The sequence below is a fragment of the Rhagoletis pomonella genome, unplaced genomic scaffold (assembly GCF_013731165.1).
Source record: "Rhagoletis pomonella isolate Grant_MI unplaced genomic scaffold, Rhpom_1.0 Rhpom_scaffold_00003, whole genome shotgun sequence".
Lineage (NCBI taxonomy): Eukaryota > Metazoa > Arthropoda > Insecta > Diptera > Tephritidae > Rhagoletis > Rhagoletis pomonella.
The window spans coordinates 45,764,621-45,789,504 of record NW_023458557.1 but is presented as its reverse complement, the minus strand read 5'-3'; the positions used below and the strand labels follow the sequence as shown (position 1 = coordinate 45,789,504).

General features: G+C 38.7%; 1 protein-coding gene and 1 long non-coding RNA gene across 2 annotated transcripts in view; one reads left to right on the top strand and one right to left on the bottom strand.

Annotated features, from left to right (window-relative positions):
- The window catches only part of LOC118735243 (plasmanylethanolamine desaturase-like), a 271,476-nt gene that overhangs the window by 127,872 nt on the left and 118,720 nt on the right, over positions 1 to 24,884 (top strand). The window lies entirely within an intron of this gene.
- Positions 1,176 to 17,589, bottom strand: LOC118735244. The gene is made up of 3 exons (XR_004992547.1): positions 17,483 to 17,589; positions 15,425 to 15,429; positions 1,176 to 1,188 (listed from the first exon to the last, which is right to left on the bottom strand). It is a non-coding gene; the product is annotated as an uncharacterized LOC118735244 (long non-coding RNA).

The window sequence follows — 24,884 nt, the reverse complement described above, 5'->3', positions numbered from 1 at the left end:
TCTATTTTTCGTTAACAATTCTATTGCATGTTGTGAGATAGTTTTGAATTGTGTGATTTTTTTTTATTTCGACCACATCCATTTATTGATACATATGCAAAAATGAAGAGGAGGAGGAACTACGAGCGTTGCGCTGTGTGTGGCAAGAGCCAATGCGTTAAAGTGGTGTGATACTTTAAAGCGCCTAGTTGCGAAGTTAGAAGACCTCGTTGGGAGAACCGCTGCGGTGTTCAATTGGAAGATTCTTCCCGTGTCTGTGAAAATCATTTCAACGCGGTTTTATTACTGGCCCATTATTGCAGGCAAATATTTTTAAGCGCATGCGTTTATACCCAGGTACTGTTCCCTTGCCCTGGGAGGTTCCTGTGCCTGAAATGCCTGAAGCATACGAAGTTCAGAAACTGAGTAAAAGGACCCATACATGATACCGGCAATTTTTAACAACTTAAGCGGGAAAAATATCTGTAATTTCATAAATGGAGTTAATCTTCATATAAATTTACAAGAAAACATTAAATCATTTTTTTTTATAAATGCGGGATATTTTTTAGAATTAAATATTTAAATCAGAAACTAAAGGCGCAAAAATATTGGGCGAATAAAAACAAAGAAATTGTTGTTTTCATAAAACATTTCGTTCATTTTATTTGCGTGGTTTCCTTTATGAGGCATTCGTTTCTGTCCATATGTATATGTACATATAAAATGCCAGTGCAATTAAAATTCTTTGAAGGTATATTGAATTACATAATTCTTAAAATTAGTATACGTACATATGTATGTATTTATGCTGATGCGTTTCAACTGTAGTCTGTAGCAAACACAGCACTCGCACCTCAAAAGGTTAATTTGTTTGTTTACAGTTTTTTGACATTATAACTAGCTACAAGAGAGCTCGAGCTAGTTGTCACTTCTACCTTATTAAATATGCCTTGGTCCCAACCCTTTGTGTGACAACCAGGGCCGGCTTAAGAAGCAACGACGCCCGGGGCGTAAATGGAACGAGGCGCCCTTTGAAAATGATAATGATTGATGTTTTTATAGAATAATCTATGTATTGCAAAAATAGTCGAAAATTAAGAATTTTTCTTTAGTTATAATTTTGGGCCAAATTCCTTATTTAATTGTTTGCTGGGTTATGGAGCTACTTCGGCCGATGAAAAAGAGAAACGAAAGTAAATTTTCTTACTTCCCTCCTACGCGTTTCGACGCTTTGCGTCTTCCTCAGGGAGTCTGTTTTATTAAACAATAAATAAAAACAATAAACATGAGTTACAATCATACTATTAACAAACATATGTATAGCAAAAAGGCTTATACACAATTTTTTAACTTACATTTAAATTAAAAACTCAACAGTCATTAGCACAACACATCACATTTCTATAGCTAAGTACTTATATCCCGGGGCTAACAAATAACCAAGTACTTAGACGAATAATGAAAAAATGAAAATATAATATATGCGCACAAGCCACACAACACTCTAAGCAAAATATTTACAAAGACGAAAGATAAAATAGAAAAGGAGCAACAAAGTAATGTTGTCTATGAAATAAAATGTAAAGGTAAAAATAATGACCACTGTAATAAGTGCTACATAGGCACAACAAAACGCGCGTTGGGTATAAGGATCGGCGAACACAAGGCAGACGAACGGAACAAGAGAATGACAACAGCCCTGGCTCAACACCTGACTGCAAACGAACACACAGCTGACTTCGCCAACACAAGAATATTGGACATAGAAAGAGGAGAAAGAAGGAGAATTACATTGGAAAGCCTTCGTATACAACAAAGCTTAGACAGCGCGATGAATTTTAAAGACGATGTGGACAAAGCAAACAACGCATACACGGCTGTGATAAAGCGAAAACATTCAAATTATGTTAGAAAAGATAGGCAACATAATTAAGTACTTAGCTATAGAAATGTGATGTGTTGTGCTAATGACTGTTGAGTTTTTAATTTAAATGTAAGTTAAAAAATTGTGTATAAGCCTTTTTGCTATACGTATGTTTGTTAATAGTGTGATTGTAATTCATGTTTATTGTTTTTATTTATTGTTTAATAAAACAGACTCCCTGGGGAAGACGCAAAGCGTCGAAACGCGTAGGAGGGAGGGAAGAAAATTTACTTTCGTTTCTCTTTTTCATCGGCCGAAGTAGCTCCATAACCCAGCAAACAATTAAGAACTTTTCATTTCTGTTGTAATAAAAATTGTCAAATGTCAAGTACAAAAAGTTTACTTTGTGTGCTTTGGCTTGAGCAAATTTTGCGATGGTTTTGGATAAGCCAATCTGTGTGGCAAACTCGTTTTCGATAGGTAAGATATCCGAAGCGTTTAATCTTTTTTAGGACATAGTAGATCTTAAGTACGTCTTGATGAGCTTCAATTTCGAAAAACTTCGCTCCCCGCTGGGAACAGTCAGTGGCAAATAGTGACGTGCTGAATTTCCGGAGCCCAATACGCGGTACTTAATACTTCAGAAAGATTTCGGTACCCAGTACTTCCTTTTCGGTACCCAATACCGATTCTATACACACATTAAACCGTCGCCATAATCTGTCAGGTTCTTCTATTCACTTCCGAGTGAATTTCAATTTGATTGGCTTTGAATTCAATTCGGCAGGTTTTGAAATTCACTCGGAAGTGAATTGCAGAACCTGACTTAGTATACATTTCAAGTTAAGAAAACAAATTTTATTGCTACATATTTGATATTTGATATGTATCTGTATGATATCGCCTAAAAACAAGACCGCGCACAGTGTTTTGACTATATAGAGGCTGGTAAAAAAAAAAAACCAAATAGGCTTAGAGAGTGAAAAGTAAAAGACATAAATACAAAATTCCACATAATTTACTCACCCTCCCTTTACACAAACGGTACAATACTGGAATCGACGCGTTACCGACTAATCAGGAAGTGTTTATTTTTCAATTGTAATCAATTATTTAAGTGTCGTGGAATATTCAGGTGAAGGTATTTAACATTTATTTGGTATTTTCCTATTATTTGTAACAAAAAAATTTACTTTGAAATGAGTACCCGTCCGTCAGATCTTGAAATTAGACGCATATTTTAGAGAATTTCATGTAGATTTCTAATACATAATTGCGTCTTTTCGCGCGACTTTGGCAATAGATGTAATTTTCGATTTTATTAATTTTTGATTTTAAGCTTCTTTTCGCATAATTTCGCAAAAAGAATTTTTCGAACAATCTAAAAATATCACCAAACATTGGGAGAAAAGAGAATATTTACACCTACGTAATTTTAAAGTATAACCTTTGTTTTCTGAGAGGAAACAAAAATTAAACAAAACTTTCATCACATTTAATGACTGGGCCCACATTTTTTGTGAGGTTTGGACGTTATAGTGGTCCAATCCTCCCCAAATTTTATATTTAGCGGTTTCTAATTGTAGAGTACTGGGCCTAAACGGGTTAAATAAAGCATTGAAGTACTACTACATTCTCTAGTGGTAATCGGCATACTAATACGCCCTCTAGCGGTAAGCGGTATATAGCTATACTTCTGTGAATTAGCCATAAGAATGCATTATTATAAAGCAGTCGCAACCAGGGTTGCCACGAACAAATTTTTTTTTCCTACCCTACCAAAATTTCCTACCAAGACCAACCCAAACCTACCAAAAATATTTGAAGTTTTTAAATTGTTTATCCAATGCCAAGCTTATTAAAAATGTAGATAACATAACATTTAGTTAAACTAAAACAAAGCTAGTACAACAAAAACAAATTAACTTTGTATAACAATTTTACTGTACAGACTTACATAAATGTTTGTCTCTATACACATACATATTATTATTATTATTATTATTACGTCGGGGATACTCGAGCTGCGACCTGAGAAGATCTATTGTGCTTAATCCTATTTGTAATCACTCCAACCTTAGGCTATTTAAAGCTGAAATTAGTCAAGAACGTAAACCTACCGGTACGTAAACCCGAGTCAGCTGACACGATCTGTCTTACCAAAGCGCCATGTAAATGAAAACTCAACACCGCAGAGTTTTTCTGTAGTTGTAGCCCGTAGCGCAGAAATCTTCGGAATTTAGATTTTTCCGTGTCAGCTGATTTCTCCTTCTTTAGATGGTTGCCACTTCGTCAGTTTTACAGATGGTAAAAAAGATATAAGTTCCTATTCAAAATATGTTTAAAATATTTGAAATTTACTATTGAATAAGGTTTTTGTTGAAAACTAAGTAGTTTATATTTAGCTTAAATATATTATAGCACAAAAAATTGTAGTTGAAAGGGTAAGTTTATGAAAATGCATTGATGAGTGGCAACAGTGTAGTAAGCAACACTGAGGGCTCCAGTAATCGACAAAATTCTGCGTATACAGACTGCGTTTAAGTATACGTTCTGCGTTCTCGACTAATTTCAGCTTAAGAAGCTATTCACTTTGGAGGGCGCCATGTTTCAAATTGTGGATGAAGAAGACAATCGTTCCCCAAGGTGTATCAGCCTGCTATTTATGATACGCGGGCAGTCACACAGAATATGCTCTGTGGTTTCCTCCACCAGCTCACAAAAGACTATGGACCATGCAAGCCATATGGACCATGCAAGCCAGAGTGGCGATTTTTTTTGGATATTTACGCGTGAAAATTTAGGAAATCGCCATTGGCGATTTTTGGCGATTTTTTTCCTTCAAACTATCGTGAAATCTCGTACTGTGCGGTCGCCTGTAATTTCGCTCTTGAGAGTATTTTTATTTGATATCTCTAAAAAGTGCTGAAAAGTTAATAGACTAATAAATTATTGTGGTTGAATAGAGGAAGTGATCGCAGAAAGTGAACAAGCAAAATATTTGCCAATAATAATTTGTTTTATTTGTTTTAAACAACGTAAAGCAAGCATAAACAGCAGAAACAAAAAGATTATTATTGTTGCTGTTCCAGTTATTGTGTTTACTTCCACATCGCATTCATCAGCTGCTCCTTTATCAGCTGCTCCTTATCATCTACTCTCGGGTCAGGTGATATTCAAACTTTAGCTGGAGCGACATCTATCGGTGTTATCCATACTATAGCTGTGAGTGCCATCCGTTGGCGTGTCTTGAAGCCTTTAGACAGTTACTAATCTGCGAACATGAACAAGAGAACTAAGAACATACGCATTGTCCACCAATCGCCCCCAACGACACCAGCACTACTGAATAATGCGAAAACCAGTGACAGTTCACCTTCTTCATGGATATTACGAATTGAAGCAAAGATAGATAGTGTGGTCAGTCAGCTGACAACACGTCTCAAGGAGTTTGAAGATAGAATGATGCAGAGGTTTGGTGAGATGGCTGCTGATGTGCAAACTGTCAAGATGAAAGTGACAAAGCTGGAAGATCGCGTAGCGAAAACAGAGCGTGAGTGTATACAGGTGGCAGATCTCAGGAAAGAGTTGTATCTATTAAGTTCAAGAGTTGGAGAATATGATAATATCTCCGTTGCTAATGACTTAATAATTAATGGTATACCGCAAACTCATGACGAAAAGCTGAGCGATGTATTCAATGATATTTGCAAAGCTGTTCAAACAAATGCGCCCCCCATTCGTGCTGTATTCCGTGTGCACAATAGCGACAAGCAGAGCAAGAACAACAAGCAGAGCTCACCTATCGTCATCACGCTGGTCTCTGCGGGCGATCGTTCACCACTATTTATGGCCCTGACAAAATTCTATAAGCAGAACAAAAGAAGAATCATGCTGCGTGACATCGGTCGTCATACAGATGAGCGCATATATATTCACGAAAGACTGACGAAAAATAATCGCGAGCTACTTCAGTTCGCATTGCAGCTGAAGAGGCAGAAGCGTATATTTTCTGCTTTCTCTTTTCGTGGTAATATTTATGTGCGACTTCAAAAACAAGGCGAATCAATGAAAGTGTCCAACAGAGATGAAATTGAAAGCGTTGCGGCAAAAGGTGCATGGCTACCGTGTGCATGTCAAACTTATTTACTCCTCATATATTCATTTATTTTTACTTATCCTAGGTTAATAAATACTCTGCTTTGTATTTCTCACTGTCTCTCTCTAAATGATTACTCTCTTCATTCTATTGCGAAATATCAAATCTACACTGACTTATATCTAAAATGTATACATGTTCTTGTAGTTGGCTCCCTTCTTACTCAGCCTAATGATTGTAAACCCAGTTAACAAAAGTGTCTTCGGTGTTGGTGAAAACCACAAGATGTTAGTAGATGTACTGTGTAGGCAGACTTCAGGTCTTAATGTGGTTCATTTCAATGCGCGAAGCCTTAGTGGTGATAAACTGGACTACGTTAGACATGTTTTTGAGGAATCCTTGGTTGATGTAATTTGTGTTACTGAAAACTGGTTCTGCCCCTCTGTCCTTGATTTATCCTACAGCATTCCAGGCTATAATCTTCTTTGTCACGATCGAAACTCTAAAAGGGGGGGGCGGCGTTGCAATATATAGCAAAGCATCTATAAAAGTACGTCTATTTGCTGAATCCTTCAACTCTTGTACTGAGTTCATTATAGCTGAAGTCTCTGATGGAGTAACAAGCATTTTAGTGGCGTGTGTGTATAATCCCCGAAAGTGTAGTTTATTAGACTCATTTTTTGTTGAACTGTCTGTGTATCTAATTGACTATGAAATTTATGTGGTTTGTGGTGATTTCAATGTGAACCTGCTCCAAAGCGACACCTATTCTGATCAACTACTTGATCATGTTACCGCCGCTGGTCTTTCCATAGTTAATAATTCTGTACCGACGAGATTTGCTAATAATTGTAACCCCAGCCTCTTGGATTATTTTATTACATCTAGTCTCAACCATGTCCTCAAATTTGACCAATTATTCTTTATATCTGACCTCGACCTGATTTTCTGTTCGATAAATGTTATGTTTAATCGTCCCTCTGTTAGTAACACATTTATGTATCGTGACTATAAGTCTGTAAATATGAATGAGCTATGTCAAAGCCTCTCAAGTGTGAATTGGTGTGACTGTTGGTATTGTGATTCAGTGGATGAAAAACTTCTATTTTTTAATAACAACTTGACAAATATTTTCGAAAATCATATTCCTCTTCGTATGGCTCGAGCAACCAATCCATCTTGCCCTTGGTTCACCCAAAGAGTACATTCGGCAATAAGAACTCGTAACAGGCTATATGCAAAACGGAGAAGGCAAATGACTGACTTCACCTGGTCTCAGTATAAAGCTGCTCGAAATAAAGCTACTTCACTTATCAAACAAGCAAAAAGACAATACTGTGGCCCTAAATTGGACCCATCACTTCCTTCTAAATATTTATGGCGAAACTTAAAAAACTTGAAAGCGCATAGAAATTTTAAGTCTGAATGTGATTTAGATCCTTTTATACTAAATGGCTTATTTACAGCTGCGAGTAGTAACATAGGTGCACCTCACAATTCGAAAGCTCTCTGGGTTGATACCACCTTGGAAGAGAAATTTCAGTTTGTGGGAGTAAGTAGAGGTGATGTTGTTAGAGCCATATGGGGTATTAAATCTGAAGCTATTGGTGATGATGAAATTTCGTTGAAATTTGTGAAATTAGTTCTTCCATTCATATTGGGCGTCGTTACCCACATCATTAACCATTGCTTCACGACATCATGCTTTCCTGCGCATTGGAAAAAAAGCCATCATACTACCAGTTGCAAAGAAGACTACGCCCATTAACCCTAGTGATTATAGGCCGATCAGCATATTACCAGCTTTAGCGAAAGTATGTGAGTCCTTGATGGCAGAGCAAATTTCATCATTCATCCAGAAAAATAAATTGCTATCCCCACTACAGTCCGGGTTTAGACCGAAGCACAGCTGCTCTACTGCAATGATGAAAATACTTGCCTATTAGACTTCTCAAAGGCTTTTGACATGGTTAATCATGATTTGTTATGTAAAAAATTAAAACACTTCTTTGGATTCTCGGATTGTGCAATAAAACTTATGATGAGTTACCTTGAAGGTCGGGTTCAAAAAGTGAAGAGGAAAAATGCTTTCTCTAGTTTTAAAGCTACTTTGGCTGGTGTCCCGCAGGGGTCTGTCCTAGGTCCTCTTTTGTTCAGTTTATTCGTCAGTGATGTGTTCTCAGTATATAAGTATGTTAATATTCATGCGTACGCCGATGATATTCAAGTGTGTTTGTCTAGTCGTGTTGGTCTAGTTGAGGATTTGTGTTTTAGAATAAATAGTGATTTGTCTGCTATATCGCTGTGGGCAAGCGATAACTATCTATGCCTAAATGCGTCTAAGTCCTTTGTGTTGCCAATATGTAATCGCGTAGTGAATGTTGAAAATATACCAGATTTGTTTATTGGTAATAGTGTGCTAATGTTTGTTATTAAGATCAAAAATTTAGGCTTTGTTATCAACTCTAACTTGGCCTGTTCAGACCATGTTAATAGTGTTGTCAGCAGTGTGTATTCTGTTTTGCGAAGGTTGAGCATATCTGCTTAATTTACGCCATTGGAAACTAGGCGAAAGTTAGCGCAACAGCTCATCGTGCCCCTTATAACTTATTCAGAACTTGTCTACAGCAAATTTGATTCAACTTCATCTCACAAAATTAATGTTCTCTTTAATAATGTCACTCGTTATGTGTATTGTCTAAAAAAGTTCGACCACATATCTCAGTGGAAAAATAAAATTCTGGGGTGTAGCATTAATGATTATCTTTCTGCAAGGAACTGCATATTTATTTATAAGTTATTAGAATGGAAATCCCCAATGTATTTGTATGAGAAGCTTAATCCAACGAAATCAAAAAGATGTCGCAATCTGATAATCCCGAAGTACAACTACTTGACATCGTCGAGGTTGTTTTTTATCAACGCTGTAAGACTTTGGAACATCATCCCTGAATCCGTTAAATCTGGACTAAGTAGGCGCAACTACAAGTGGATTATATATAGTTACTTTAAGTCTACATAGTTGGTGTGATTTTGATAAATCGTTTGCAGTTCTCTCATCTGTCCCTATTTTATTATCTTCGTTGCTAATCTCTATATCTTATTTTCCTCTAAAAGCTTACATATCTCGATTATTCTTATTAGTCTTAAGTATGCTTATTATAAATTTATTTTAAAAGATTATGTCACTAATTTAAGTTGATGTACTCTTAAAAGATTATAGTCTTACTTGTACAACCATTGTTTTCTTCAATAAACTAAACTAAACTAAATAAATTTTTTCCAATTATGAAAATATACAAAGCTTACATAATTTACAGAAGAGGCTAATGAACTGCGTGATAAACTTGACTTAAGAAGCATATTAAAAGACTGTCAAAAATGTTTAATCACCCTATAATCGAAGAACTTTTGAAACGTTTACCTAATTAATTAAATACTTTTAAAAAAGCTTTGATTTTGTCACCAGAAAAGTGTGTGAATCACAAGAGGGCGATTTTAAGGGACCTGCCAATTCACTATTTGACTTTGAAGGAAAGAAAAGCAGCGGAAGCTGAATATTTAAATCTTTTAAATTTCCCATGGAATAACTTTCTCAGAACCATTCCATTCGAAGAATTTGGATAGTTGCTTAAGAGTGAAAACCGCAACAGGCAATAAAATGTTTGGAAGTATAAGTGAATTCATATTAAATATTATCCTTGCCGCACCCACATGCTTTGTTGAGCGCGTTTTTTCCGTAATGAATTCAACAAAAACTAAGATTCGAAATAGGATGAGGTTGGAAAGCCTTAATTCAATAGTTCGAATAAAGTGTTATATGAAGGCTAATAGTTTCTGCTGCAAAACGTTTCCAATATCAAACAGTATGTTATCAAGGTTGAATAGCTCAATATATGACAACAATAAATTGTGGAAATAGCTGATCTACCCTTACTATAGCTTTTTATTTTATTTTCAGCGCCGAGCTCTTAAAAGGGGATTGTGAGATTGATCCATTAATATGAGTTATAATAAATTTAATAATTGCGCAGTCCTATTGCAAAATGTGTTGAAACAAATATTTTTAAAAAGTTTGCGTATTTCTAAAGAAATTGTTTGGACATCACTATTATATAAGTGATTTGTGTTATTTATTATTACCCTCTGAAGGTGTTATATTCGTTTTTGGTTTTAAAAACTATATTATAACAAGATCTCATTTTTAAAATAAAAGATTTGTTAAACCGATTTCATGAATTTTATTAAAAAAAATTGGCGATTTTTGGCGGTTTTTATTTCAGTAATTGCGCATTTTTTTTTTTAAACAATCTGGACAACCTGATGCAAGCGCACTTGTTGTATATTCTGAACATACCAATGAAAGGCTTGCCCTTGCGCGAAAATAAAAACTTTCTACTTCCTTTTTCTGACTTGAATATGGAACGGAAGTTTGCTGCGAAGTGCAATTATTCAACTCCTTCTATCTCTCTATGGTGGCACAGTAATTAACATCAAGTGAGTAATAAGTGTGTACAAAGTAAATTTAAAGTTTATAAAAGCCATAATTTCCGTAATAATCAAAATCTTTAAAAGTGAAAACAAATATATTTTCTATTAAGCAGAAATTATCTTAAGCGCTGGTGGAATAATTTAAAATCAATTATTTTGATATATTATATTTCTTGTCCACGTGTCCAAGACACAGATGCTAAGTAATTTCTTCTTATTTAGAATCATCATAAAAAGATAAAACGATTAAATTTCTTTTATTATCTTCTTATTTCCCAGTTTAAATTTGACCGTACATTATATTTAATTGCATTTCATTTGCACAGACCTTGTATGCTGGTGAAAGCCTGCATATCTTGGCCAATATGTTTCATGCTGAGAGAAAGGCGTTTGCTGGAACAATTTTGTAGATAAAGTGCCCAAAGGGGAGCTTAAAGTAGAGACTTGTACTTTTGACATAGTCGAGGTTAGAAGAGAAGAGGTCAGTTGAAACAGAGCGCGTGGTCGGAAAAGATCAGTACAAGAGAACTAGCGTGGAAGATGAAAGGAAAGTTATATTAAAAAAATTTGAGATGAGTGCAGAAATTTAAAGTGAGGTGCATATTTAACTTGGTTATTTACATAGAATGCAAGATTTATGAAGGAAAAGATCAGAACATTGAATTTTGAAGAAAGTGGAACTAGAAAATTAACAGGAAGAAATTAGTGAAAAGTCGTTAACAGAACATAAATATGTACATATGTACATCAGTTAATATTTGCATAAGGGCTAAGCTCAGGACCTTACCGGGGTCACACAGGGCGGATCGTGAACGGCCTACTCGGATAGGTTAGCTGCGAATAACCAATAAGCAGTCCCAGACCAAGAGCGGCAGGAGACGAGGGCCTGATTTAAAAGATCAGAAATGCTTGATGAATCTCCTGTGTCCGGGCGAACAGATGCCGCCCCCCAAAAAGCATCCCAGGATTGAGACCAGTTAGATCCTGTTCATGGCATACTGGAGCATGTATACGATTAGTCTGATATTGGGCTGGCGAGAGCAGTATTCCGCCACTTTAGTATGTGAGGGTGACACCTCACAGAAATGGCTGGTGGGCTAATGCTGCGATCGCCTCCGTCTCGTTAAAACCCTGGCAGGTCTTCAAGTACGTTCAATACACGTCGCCATTTAGTTGGCCGCACAGGTCCAGTTGAGATTTACTCCTGGTTTTGCGCTGTCTTGGCTCTGAACACAATATCCCATAAGGACTTGTGTCAACCCTCGCGATGGCCTGCTCCTTTGAGAGAAGGGAACTTCGGGACACTTAAAAGCGACTGTGCTACGTGTGGAGATAGCGGCTTGAAGCGGAGACCCAATTGACTGAAATGATTAAAACAAAACCAATAAACGAAACGAACGTCGATGCTACGGAGGAAGAATGCAGCGCATTCAGGAAGAGCAGTAGAGTCGTGCGCTCCCCGCCACAAACTCCTCTGCAGGCAAATTCCGGCACCACGAGCACGGAGAAAGCCGCCGGCGTGGCGCAGAAGGCTACACCTTGCCAAACGGCAACTCCCGGCAGCCGGGATAGTCGTCTTCAAACGCCGGCTGCTGCAAACAGCGACAAGCATGTCACCGCAAGCTTGGGAACTTGCGAAGGCAATGAAGATGAGCAATTGGCCCAGATTCGGCTTGTCCTGAAGAAGATGCAGAGCGCTGTGTCTAAGCAAAAGAATGTGTCCATGGACATAAAAACAGGTATGGCCCAAATCGAGGAGAGCTTAAATATATTAAGCTACCTCCGAGAGCAGCGCCGGAAGGGGCCTACCCTTTCCGAGCTGCGGAAGGCTGGCCCTGGCTCGCAAAAGAGAGGTCGAACTCGATCCGACTCCCCTACAGGCGAGCCGGAAAAGAAGAAAAATACTACTGCTAATAATAATAATAGTAGTAAAAACATTATTATTAATAATCCTAATAATAATGGCAATAATAACAACAATGCACAGAAAACCGTACCAGACAATCAATGGAAAACGGTTGGAAAAAGTAGAAAGCCCAAGCCAGGGCCAGCGCCAGGTGAACCCTTGGTCAATAAGGGCGAGGCGACCAGCCGCAAAAAAAAGAAGAGGGTGAGAAAAAAGAAGAGTCTCGCCAAATTAATAATTAAGCCAGCTGAAGGCAAAACCTATGCAGAGGTGCTGGGAACGATACGCGGTAAGCTCCAACCCGAGAAGACGGAGACCGTAATTCGATCTGTTCGGAAAACCCGCGAAGGCGGCGTGCTCATCGAAATGGAGCGCTGTGGCAACCACACAGCATTTAAGGAAAATGTGTGCACTGCCATTGGCCAGCTTGGAGACGCCCGTATTCTCACTAGACGTTTACGTCTAGAAGTTCTGGGCATGGACTGCCTAACCACGGCCCCAGAAGTGGAGAACGCTATACGCGGGGAGTTAGGAGACAAGATGAATGGCCAACTTCGCGTCTCTCTCCTCGCTGTAAACTCGCGAGAACAAAGAATGGCCGTGGTGGAAATCGATGAACTGCCAGGCCGGACTCTTATTGAAAAGGGGAAGCTGCGAGTAGGTTGGATTATCTGCCGCGTCCGAGAGCGCGCGGATGTCCAAAGGTGTTTCCGCTGTCTGGGGTATGGCCACAAAAAGGCGGCATGCAAAGGCCCAGACAGAAGCAGTTCATGCTGGAAATGTGGTCAGCAGGGCCACATAGCCTCTGCGTGTAAAGAAAGCCCAAGCTGCTACCTGTGCTCGGCAGGAGATGGACAGAAAAATTCCCATCACCTGCCCGGGTCGGGAGCGTGCAAGGCCTTCAGGGATGCCCTTGCTGAGGCTAAGACAAAGCTTGGGAGAATATGATTAAATTTATACAAGGCAATATGAACAGGAGTAGGGTAGCTGATGACCTGCTGGACCAATTGGTTCTTGAACAAAGAGCAGACGCTGTCATCATCAGTGAACCCTATAGAACAAAAGAAACCTGGCATGTTGACCAATCAGGCTCGGCCGCGATATGGATTGCTAACCCCAACCATCGCGCAGAGAGCAGCGGGGTAGGACGCTGCTACGTCTGGGTTAAAATGGCGCAAATCACTGTGGTGAGCTGCTACCTGTCTCCAAACGACACAGTCCCTGTCTTCAGGGGAAAGCTCGAAGACCTTGAAGACGAATTGCGCGATATAACCGGCCACATAATTGTTGCTGGAGATTTCAACGCAAGAGGCGTGGAATGGGGTATGCCCCAAACAAACACCAGGGGAAGACTGGTCCTTGAGATGGCAGCCCGCATTGGCCTGACCATCCTCAACACCGGAACGACCCCTACATATCGAAGGCCGGGTTTTGGATACTCTATCCCCGACATAACCCTGGTCTCAGAAAGCCTTCTCCGAAGGGCTGACGGATGGAGAGTGATGGAAGACCTGAGTGGTAGCGACCACAACTACATCACCTTCCAAGTCACTGACATCACGCGAGGGCAAACACGTAGTATCCCTCGCAGGAAACCAGGATGGAACCCGTCTAGGGTCGATGTTCGCAAGTTCGATACGTCACTCCTAGCAGATTCCCAAGGCATTTCACCCACAACGGGAGAGATCCACAACAGGGAGTCTTGTACTAAGCTGGTCGAAGAAACTATGCGCTGCATTCACCGGGCATGCAAAGCCTCAATGCCACAGAGGAGAGCATGGTCAGGTAAAAAGCAGGTATACTGGTGGAATGACCGAATTGCTGAGCTGCGAAGGGCCTGCCATAGAATGCGGAGACTCGCAACGCGCGCTCGTGGTAGACCCGAGGCGCTGACCAGAGCAGCAGCCTACAAAAGCGCAAAGAAAGCACTTGGGGCCGAGATACAGAAGAGCAAACGGAACTGCTGGAAAGCGCTATGCGACGAAGTGGATCGCGATCCCTGGGGCCAGGGATACAAAATAGTGATGAAAAAGTTCCATACATCATCACAGGCGATGGATGAGGCCCGAGTTAAGAATATAGTGGATGTGCTATTTCCCACACACCCACTAAGAGCCGACACAGTGTTCGTCGAGGAGCAAGCCGAGGCACCACTGTTTTCGACAGACGAGCTGAAGCTAGCCCTGCGAAGCATGAAAGCCGGCAAGGCTCCAGGCCCAGATGGCATACCAGCGGAGGCAATCAGGTTAGCAGCGGAAACGAGCCCTGATCTTCTGCTTAACATGTACAACAGCTGCCTTAGGGCCCGGGTTTTCCCAAGCCAATGGAAGAAGGCGAGACTGGTGCTTATACCCAAGGGCAAAGGGGACCCAAACTCTCCTTCATCCTTCCGGCCACTCTGCATGCTAGACACAGCAGGCAAAATGATGGAGAGTCTGCTCAAAATACGCTTGACGTCAGCCATAGAAAGCGAGGGAGGCCTTTCACCCCGACAACATGGCTTCAGGAAGGGACACTCAACTATAGGAGCAATTGGCGAAGTAGTCGAGGCGGTACATAAGGCCGAAGAAGCCTGCCACCAGGCGCGGCCAATAGTGCTGCTAGTCACACTGGACGTCAAGAACGCCTTCAACTCGGCAAGATGGGACGATATGCTGGAGGCCTTGGAACGGTCATTCAAGGTTCCAACATACTTGCTAGATATGATCCGGGACTACCTCAGAGACCGTTGGCTTTTGTACGACACAACACAAGGCCAGAGAAAGAGACGTATAACCGGCGGAGCGGCACAGGGGTCTGTACTTGGCCCGGACCTCTGGAACGCCACGTATGACAGTCTGTTGCGCACGGAAATGCCGGAGAGCGCCTTCCTTGTCGCCTTCGCGGACGACGTGGCAGCCGTCATAACAGCAAGAAATGTCCAGCTAGCACAGCTCAAGCTAAACCAGGTCATGCGCAACGTCAGTGGATGGATGAGGGATCACGGTCTGCAATTGGCTACAGCCAAAACGGAGATCGTGCTCCTCACCAGGAAACGGATCCCAACAATTATAAATATAATGGTCGGACCTCAACCCGTGACGACTTCTAGGTCTACAAAATACCTAGGGGTGAAGCTGGACAGCAAACTCACATTCTGGGAACACATCCATGGAGTATGTGAAAAAGCTGCGCAGAGCACGGCGGCTCTAAGCCGGCTGATGGCAAACGTGGGCGGCCCGAAGCCATGCCGCAGGAAGCTTCTGATGACAGCGGTCCAATCGGTGCTCCTGTACGGGGCAGAAATATGGGCTGACGCATTGAAAGTCAAAAAATACCGGGTTCAAATGTCTTCGGTACAGCGCAGAGGGGCACTACGCATTGCTTCTGCATACCGTACAGTGTCCGCGGACGCGGTTCTAGTTATTTCTGGCGTCATGCCAATTGAGCTACTTGCTTACGAGCGAAAAGAGATTTACAATCTCAGTGCCGAGATAGGTCGAGCAGCTGCCGCGGCAAGGGCGCGCGAGCAACTGATCCAGCAGTGGCAACAAAACTGGAACGCGAGCACAAAAGGTCGATGGACACACTCCCTGATAGCCGACCTTCAAACATGGCTGAACAGACCACATGGGGAAGTCGATTTCTACCTGACGCAATTCCTCACCGGTCATGGTTACTTCCGAGAATATCTTCATAGAATGGGAAGGGTGGACTCACCGTTCTGTCACTACTGTGGAAACGTCGAAGATAACGTGTACCACACATTCTTCACCTGCGAACACTTCTTGATTTCGCGCAGAATGTTGGAAGAAAGACACGGAGACATTACTCCGGACAACATAGTTGGGATAATGATTTCCAGCGCAGAAAAGTGGGAAGCAGTTGCGAGATACGTGAAATTCGTACTCCGCTGCAAACGAGAGGACGGTTGTCTACTGAGGACACCCGAATGAAACGCCCCTACAAAAGAGCAGCCCCAAGGCTCTAACAGCGCGCTCCTGCATCTGAAGACATGCAGAATTGCGGTGCCAGATGCGGGATTCTTGCGCGGGCGGTGGGAGTTTGGGTTTTAGTGGGTAGCCCAACACGCTTCGGTGGGAGTCCCACACTCGGGGAAGGTAGTATAGAGACTAGCGCCCCCGGCCAGTGCATAAAGCATTTCCCTCTCCTACGAAAAAAAAAAAAAAAAAAAAAAAATATTTGCATAGACACATGAAATCTTATATATGCCTATGTTGTTGTTGTCTAACATAACTCCAGGTTTTCCAGAAAATGTTCCAGCATCAGGCCTTACTAGGGTTGCCAGATTTTGAAACGGAGAAAGGAGTACATTTATATTTTCGATAGAAAAAAAACAGTACAAGACCTAAAAAAGGAGTACAATTTTTTTTTAATTTTTTGTGCAATTTATTGTTGCAAATTACCATTAATTAGGTACAAATAAACAAAGACATTTTAGAAATCTTTATCAAAGCAACAATAAATGTTAAAAATAAATAACTAAATGGGCTGGCTTTCCAATAAGGGCGGTCGTTAAAGAGATGGTATCAAAGGGGGAGTGGGCGTGGCACCCAATTGTGATATTTGGCGATTTTTATAAGGCGTCCCTAGGGACCCACAGGGGGCCTAGGTGGTCGGGGGTACTACGCCCACTCCCCCTTCGCTCACCACCTCTTCAATGACCGCCCTTATAGGAAATTTTCCCCAACTAAATTCTACAAAAGAATTCCAAACTTTTTCTGAATATATGGCCAGTTTTTTAATTTAAGCCTTATAACTAATTTAATATTTTTCTGATTTTTATACCCGAGCGCTATGCACCTACCTTGCTACGACCATGCCTACACCTTTTCACTATCACACTTAACTTTGCTTACTAAGTATTGTTTGCCACAATATGAATGGCAAAGTACAGGGCGTAAGATAATAACTGTCGCACAGGTTTTTTTGTAAAATAAAAGGGTCCTTTATATATGTTGCGAAAAAGAGTAGTTTTTTGTTAACTTTGTAAATACTTTACATTAGTTTTATTAATTAGTTTTAAAATTTTAATCCTTATTTGCATTTGCCAGCTTTGGGAGATAAGTTCATGTGGCACTCACGTCTTTTATAGGTGTACTTGTTCTTAGACTTTGTATAAAAAAAGAGAAAAAAAAACTGTATAGGGTTGGTCGTATGAATGCCCTCCTAGTCACCGGTTCGGAGTCTTTTCGATTGCTGAGTATGAGGCCTTATGTTGGACAAAAGACGGAGTATAAAGGACCCAAATGGATATTTGCCTATATTTACAGAAGATATGTAATAAAGTAACCGATGAAGACATGCGTGCCGCTTGCGCTTTTCTCCCAAACCCGCTGGTAAACCCAAATGAGGGTTAAAATTTAAAAACGAATTAATAAAATTTTCGCAAAATCTATAAAGGTCCCTTTTATTAAAAACAAAAAAAAAAATCTGTGCGACAGTTATTATTTTACACCCTGTGTATGAGAAATATTAATTAAAAGGAGAACAAAAGAAGTACAAAACTAATAAAGGAGTACATTTCCATATATTTTTTTTGGCAGTACAAGGGAGTACATTCCAATAAAAGGGAGTACGTGTACTCTCAAAAGCAGTACGTCTGGTAACCCATATAAAACAACAATAGCTATAATAAAACTTAAGCATGCATTTGCTCTCTATAGCATAAGCCGGTTCGCTAATTTCCAATAACAATTTCACCTTCAATTGACCGTATAGTTAAATCCCTTTCATTTCTTCTATATATTTGTATAACAATTGAACCAAATTTTGATTACTACTGTAATAAGTATATTAAGAAAGGTTGGCTAACATTTACTAGGAATTTGTATACAACTTATAATATGATTTAGGAATGTATAGCGAAAATTTGACGAGTTTTTCAATTCAAAAATTCAACAAACTTTCGTAAAAATTTTAGGTTAATGGAGCGCTGATTGCCTGAAAAGCTTGGTATCTTCGGATATACATATGTATGTATCGAGCCCTAACTGCCAAAATAACGTAAGCGAAATTTTTTTCCAAATTTTCTGTTTGAACATTTCCGCATCAAAAAGAGAATTAAAAAAAAAATGTCGGTTACGTTATTTTGGCGGTTAGGGCTCGATATGTATGTTTGTACAGTTCTGCACATAAATAAGTTTGGTAATTTTTTGTGGAATTTGGTAACTTTTTCCGAGGATTTTGGTAAAAAATAAAAAAATTGTGTGGCAACACTCACCATAGCTCTGGGACCACATGCGTGTTTCACCCATATACGAACAGCGGTAGCGGAGCACGATTTCCACGCACAATGCAATGGTCGGCATACTCAGTGTTGCCAGGTCTTCGTCATGAGAAAACGTCACTCTTGGTCTGAAAAAACGTCATTTCCTACCCAAAAAGTCTTTTCTAAATGAATGTAGAAAAAATTGTGGAGCTCCACACCATAACGTTTCATTTCCAAAACTCGAAATGTTAGTGCAAATTCCTTGCATTTACTGGTATGTGTGCATATTTTAACAGAGAACCCGAGATAAAGCAACCAAACCTTTACTGAGTCGTATTGAAATCACTCGATCGCACCAAAACGTAAAGCTGAGATCACACGATTGCCGTAAAAGCACCAATCTGAAACAATTTTTATGATGGAAGTGTAGCATTTTGGTGTGAGGCTCCACAATTGTTCTTATTAAACTTTTATTGTGTACAAAGGAATATATGTACGTAAGGTATATTAAAATATCAATTCGACAGAGCACATTTAAAATTCATTGCAAACTGGTTTGAGATCGTTGATATAAAAATAATTTTATACATACACTTGTGATCAGCTGATTAAGTCATCAACATTTTGATCGATTTTTGCTGTGTCTCTTTCGTTTATTTAATATATATTGTTTTTCCATAAAAGCCAAGCTCTTTAACAAACAAAATATAAATCCACAAAAACTGTGCAAAAATTATAAAAAGTCTGCAAATTTTCTGCTAGATTTTCAACTTTTTATTCAGATTTTTTAGATTTTTTTTTAAGCATGCAGTTTGATAGCCCATTAAATTTCAGGGCAATAATGTGCAAGTTTAAAGGGGCGTTGATTTTTAATATTTGTTTCTTGTAGACATTTCGGTTGTCGAAAATGCAATAATAATGCAATAATGTGCAATTTTAAAGGGGCTAAATAATCGCGTTGATTTTTAATAATTTTTTTTTCTTGTAGACATTTGGTAAGGGGCTCGGTTGTCGAAAATGGTAAATTACGTTCTGCTAGGAAGGAGCATAGCAATATTTCAGTCTTTTTTGCGTTTATTACATTTTCAATGTAGTCTTAAAAAAGTCGTCTACTTTTTTCTGACGTTTTATGCTGCACAGCTGTTTTGATGCTTTTGCGAGCGTGCGTGTTGCAATAGATCGGCTCTTCCTGATTCGGCTTTTAATGTGCAATTGCAAACATTACAGCAAGCCTCGTAACCTCAAGTGTTTACACAACCAGCCTTTGAACACGGGATCCTTAGTCCAAGAATCCAAAAAAAATCTTTTGAAGCAGCTGCAGCAAAACACAAAGATTGTAAAGATTTATTAAGAAAATAATTCAAAATCAGTTCCTCTTGCAAGATTTAGTAACAAAGAAAAATTACTGGGAAGTTAAAAAACGTAATTTTTTACACAAAAAACGTCCAAACGTCAACAGGATACAAAAAACGTCCAAATGACGTTAAAAACGTCAACCTGGCAACGCTGGGCATACTAGCCCATTCAAACGATTCAATAAGTGGGACTGTATGCGTTGCTCAGCTCTTCGTATGTGAAACAGATATGTGCTCAGAGAGCGCTCAGCATTCTTTAGGGGTGGCTCACAAGCATGAATATGTTCCACTCTCAAACCAAATCGTGGTTGCCTCAACCAAGATTTGGTAACTATGACTAAACCATGTGTTGAAAGAAAGCTTATCTGCTTTAACAGAGCTTAATAACATCCTTTTATGAACCATACGTTAAGTTAAATGGAATTTGTAGAAATATGCTTCAAAGAAATATTTATTAGTATTAACCAAACCCTTCAACTAAATTAACGATTTGTTACAACCTAGATGAATATTAGAAGCTTTAATATATTTAGTTATAATTACCAACCCATGGTAATAGTTCCCAATCCTTGGTAACAGTTCCCAAATATTGTCAAAATTCGGGAACTAAATATCTTTAGTTGTCGAAACTAATCCTTTTTCTCAGTGTGCATCAGTTCCTATTTCATTCCGCATACGTTAGTACGTGCTTCCCGCTAACCGGATCTGAGCAGAGAGTTGTGTTCACGCACTAAGCATACTGAATTTGATATGACAAGCTGATAGGCATTAAGCAAGTCATAAATGCACAACAAGCAGGTAAGGGCTTTATTTCCCTTAGTTCGACTTTTTGTAAACTTTCTGGATTTAAAATTTTGTTTAGTACTACAAATATTAACCAAAGGTGAGCATAAAGTCAATATTTTCGGTTTGAATCAAAGTTAAATAAATACTGTTGTAAATTTCTAATCTGGAGTATAAAAGTTTTTACACCGTAGTTGAGGCTTTTATCCGAAAAGAACTTTATAGACACGCATTGTTGCATGGATGTTACCGTTCCTTTTTTTCGTATGCCTACATGTTATGGTGATTATCTTGAGGAAAATTAGTATTCATTGGTTTGATCAAAATGCAGGTTACCGTATTTCTCGCAGTATTTAAATTTATCGTGTTTACCTTGATAACTCAAAATTTATCTTTGAATGGTAATTGCAATCCTGGAAGGTATAAGTTGCAAATATGGCCGTTACACAGTTTACCTTTTACCCCGCATACAATTTGCATTGTTTGTAGTGAGGAGTTTGGGAATTTAATTCCTTTAGCAGTAACTAGGTGTAAGCATGTTTTTCACAGACAGTGTATATCTTGGTTAGATGGCTCAGAAATTTGTCCACAATGTCGCAACTCAGCAACAAAAACTGGTCTGTTAAATTATCAGTTGGAACAATTTACTAATACCGGAAATGAGAGTGCATGAGCTACTTCTCGAAATGGTCTCGTCGTAGGAGACGAACTCAAAACTTTAATGACAATCGAAATATAAAAAATAACGTTAGAAGTTTTAGTGGTTTAACTGCAGGTTTACCGGTCGAAAAATTTATTTATATCGAGATTTTCAATTGCTTTGTGAGCATATTCATATTTTATTAGTTGGAAAAGCGAATTAATGGTATTGGCGTTATCGTCGTAATATCAGTCGTGTAAATTGGCATGAATTATGTGAAGCTCTTAAGTTTCATTATAATAATCACTTATCAGATGCTGATGTACGTTAAATTATACGTGAGAGAAACAGCAAATTAATAAAAATTTCGATGATGTCTACCATCACTTACTTTTATTATGCGATAAGCTGCATTATCCTTTACATGATCGGGAGCTTATTGAAATTTAAGACCGCATTTTATTTTGAAATCCATAGTCTTTCGCATCTTCGCAATTTAATTCTTAGAAAAGAAGCGTTAAGTCAAGAGTTCGAAAAGGCTCAAAAGCCATTTAAACGTACAATAAATGAACTTGATGAGGACGAGGAAAATGCAGCAGATATGGACAGAGTTAACCAAATTAGGGAAATGCAGCGAAAATCTGAATCCGAAGATTTTTTGCAAAAAGAAACCATTTGTTGGGACTGTTGTAGCCCAGGACATCGGTATGTTGATTGTACCGAAGATCGAAGTATTTTCTGGTACGGTTGCGGAGCCGTTAACGTATACAACCTCAATGTGACAAATGTCAGGGAAACTTGCAACCGAGCAACAACAAAAACACCAGTTCGCGCTCGAAGAAAATACGATTTCTAGTAAAGGATATAGAAGCGTGGATGTGCAAACTAGCGCTGTAGAAAACCATAAGCCAATTGCTTAATCTCGGACAACTTTACCAAAACCTTACCATATTAGACCATGAACCAATTAGAACAGATCTGACCGGCCATTTGTAATAGCAATTGAGGAAAAAGTGTGTGACGTTCGTAATTTTGAAGTTTGCTATTTCTGTTTTGCTTCTTTATTTATGTGTATTTTGTCGGTGGTTTATTTCAGTGATTTTTTAAGCGATTTTAAATAAATTTTGTGTGCAAATGTAATTAGATTACATTAATTAATTAAAATGAAGTGAACGGTGATTGGATGCAAAAACACCTACATATATAATAAATTGGTTAGCAAAAACATGTGCTACAAAATTGCTTGCATTTTGTTCTTTATGCTTCCTCTTAATATTCTTTGTTTACTTTTTAACCGACTTCCAAAAAAGGAGGAGGCTATCAGCTCATCGGAATATTTTTTTTTTTTTTTTATGTTACCGCATAACTTTGGACCACGTCAACCGATACTTCTTTTTACAACGGAAAGGTAAATCAAAAAAAACAAAACACCAGTTCGCGCTCGAAGAAAAATTACAACAGAATTCATTTGAAAATACGATTTCTAGTAAAGGATATAGAAGCGTGGATGTGCAAACTAGCGCTGTAGAAAACCATAAGCCAATTGCTTATTCTCGGACAACTTTACCAAAACCTTATCATATTAGACCATGAACCAATTAGAACAGATCTGACCATTTGTAATAGCAATTGAGGAAAAAGTGTGTGACGTTCGTAATTTTGAAGTTTTCTATTTTTGTGTTGCTTCTTTCTTTATGTGTATTTTGTCGGTGGTTTATTTCAGTGATTTTTAATCGATATAAATTTTTTGTGCGAATGTAATTAAATTACATTAATTAATTAAAATGAAGTGAACTGTGATTGGATGCGAAAACACGTACAAAAATAATAAATTGGTTAGCACAAGCATGTGCTACAAAATTGCTTGCATTTTTTTTCTTTATGCTTCGTCTTCTTATTCTTTGTTTACTTTTTAACCGACTTCCAAAAAAGGATCCGATCATTGAATCATGAAATATGTAGATATATATATATTTTTTAAGTCGGTTTTTTTTTTGCTAAAAATTACTTGTCACAGAAAATAACATGGCGCCGAAATTACAAACATCAGCCAGAAAATTACTTTTTTCTTTTGCTTCATCTTGTCAGATCTTGTGTAGTTGGATCATGATATTAGACTAAAAGAATATATGCTGGCTAGAAATAGAATTTTCGGTGAGAGTGTAGCATCAATGCAGTCAAGTAAGAGCAACTCACGCAGGAACACCCGTCGTATACGCAATTTTTATGCTAATGTGAAATTACATTTCGTTAAAAAAATCTATTCAAGCAATTCAAACGCCTGATTCTGATTTTAGACCATTTGTTGAAGTGGACTCTTGGGACTCTTGGGAAAGTAGGAGGACTACTAGATTCAGGTGCGTCTATATTATGTCTTAGTGGCCGTTGTGCTGAAGAATTTTTGAAAGATAATATTCCATTTGAAAGGTGCAATACCTTTGTAGAAACTGCAGGTGGAAGCAAGTACAAAATTCTTGGAAGTATTGTTGCAGATATTACTTTTTGAAATATAACAAAGTCTTTAAAAGTTTTTATTATTCCCGATTTAAAACCAAAACTTTACTTGGGTATCGATTTTTGTATTCATTTGGTCTAATGAAATCCGTATTAGGAAATCTGAATGTGAGTGACATTTCGACTGTAGATAAGAAAATTCATGGTTTGACTCCAGAGCAGCAACAAAAATTAAGTGCAGTGATGTTTAATTTTCCAGATTTTGATAAAGAAGGTCTCGGGAAAACTTCTCTTATTGAACACACCATTGAAATTGTAGATGGAGCGAAGCCAATTAAGCAGCGCTATTTTTTCTGTTTCGCCAGCGGTGTAAAAGATAATACATGCTGAAATCGATAATATGTTAGAGCTTGGTGTTATTGAACCACCGCCGGCAACTTGTTCGGGGAGTAGTCCAGTGGCTTGCGTTCAAATTTCGCTTAAAGTAAACGCAGTTACTGTTAAAGACGCTTATCCGCAACCAAAAATTAATGGTATCCTTTCTCGAATACCGAAAGCTGAGTATATTTCGTCGCTAGACCTAGAACATGCTTTTTTTGCAAATCTGCTTACACAAAGATTCTAGAGACATGACGGCATTTACAGTACCCAATCGTGCTCTGTGTAGGTTTAAGGTTATGCCCTTTGGCTTAACTAATGCTTCTCAGACGATGTGTCGTCTTATGGACGTTGTTATTCCGGCAAATTTGAAAAACAGAGTATTCGTCTACTTCGACGATTTACTACTTGTTAGTGACAGTTTTAATACTCATCTTACTTTATTAACTGAATTAGCACTTGTGTATATTGAGAAAAGCAGGTCTGACTTTGAACATGTCAAAATGCAAATGGTGCATGCAAAAAGTATGATATCTTGGATATGTGATTGGAAATGGCTGTATTAAAGTAGATGAAGATAAAGATTCGGCTCTACGCAACCTTACCGCTCCAAAATCAGCTCGTGACGTAAGAAAGTGTTTAGGGCTTGCGGGTTGGTACAGAAGATTAGTCGATGGTTTCGCAACATTAACTTAACCTCTTACCGATTTGACTCGAAAAA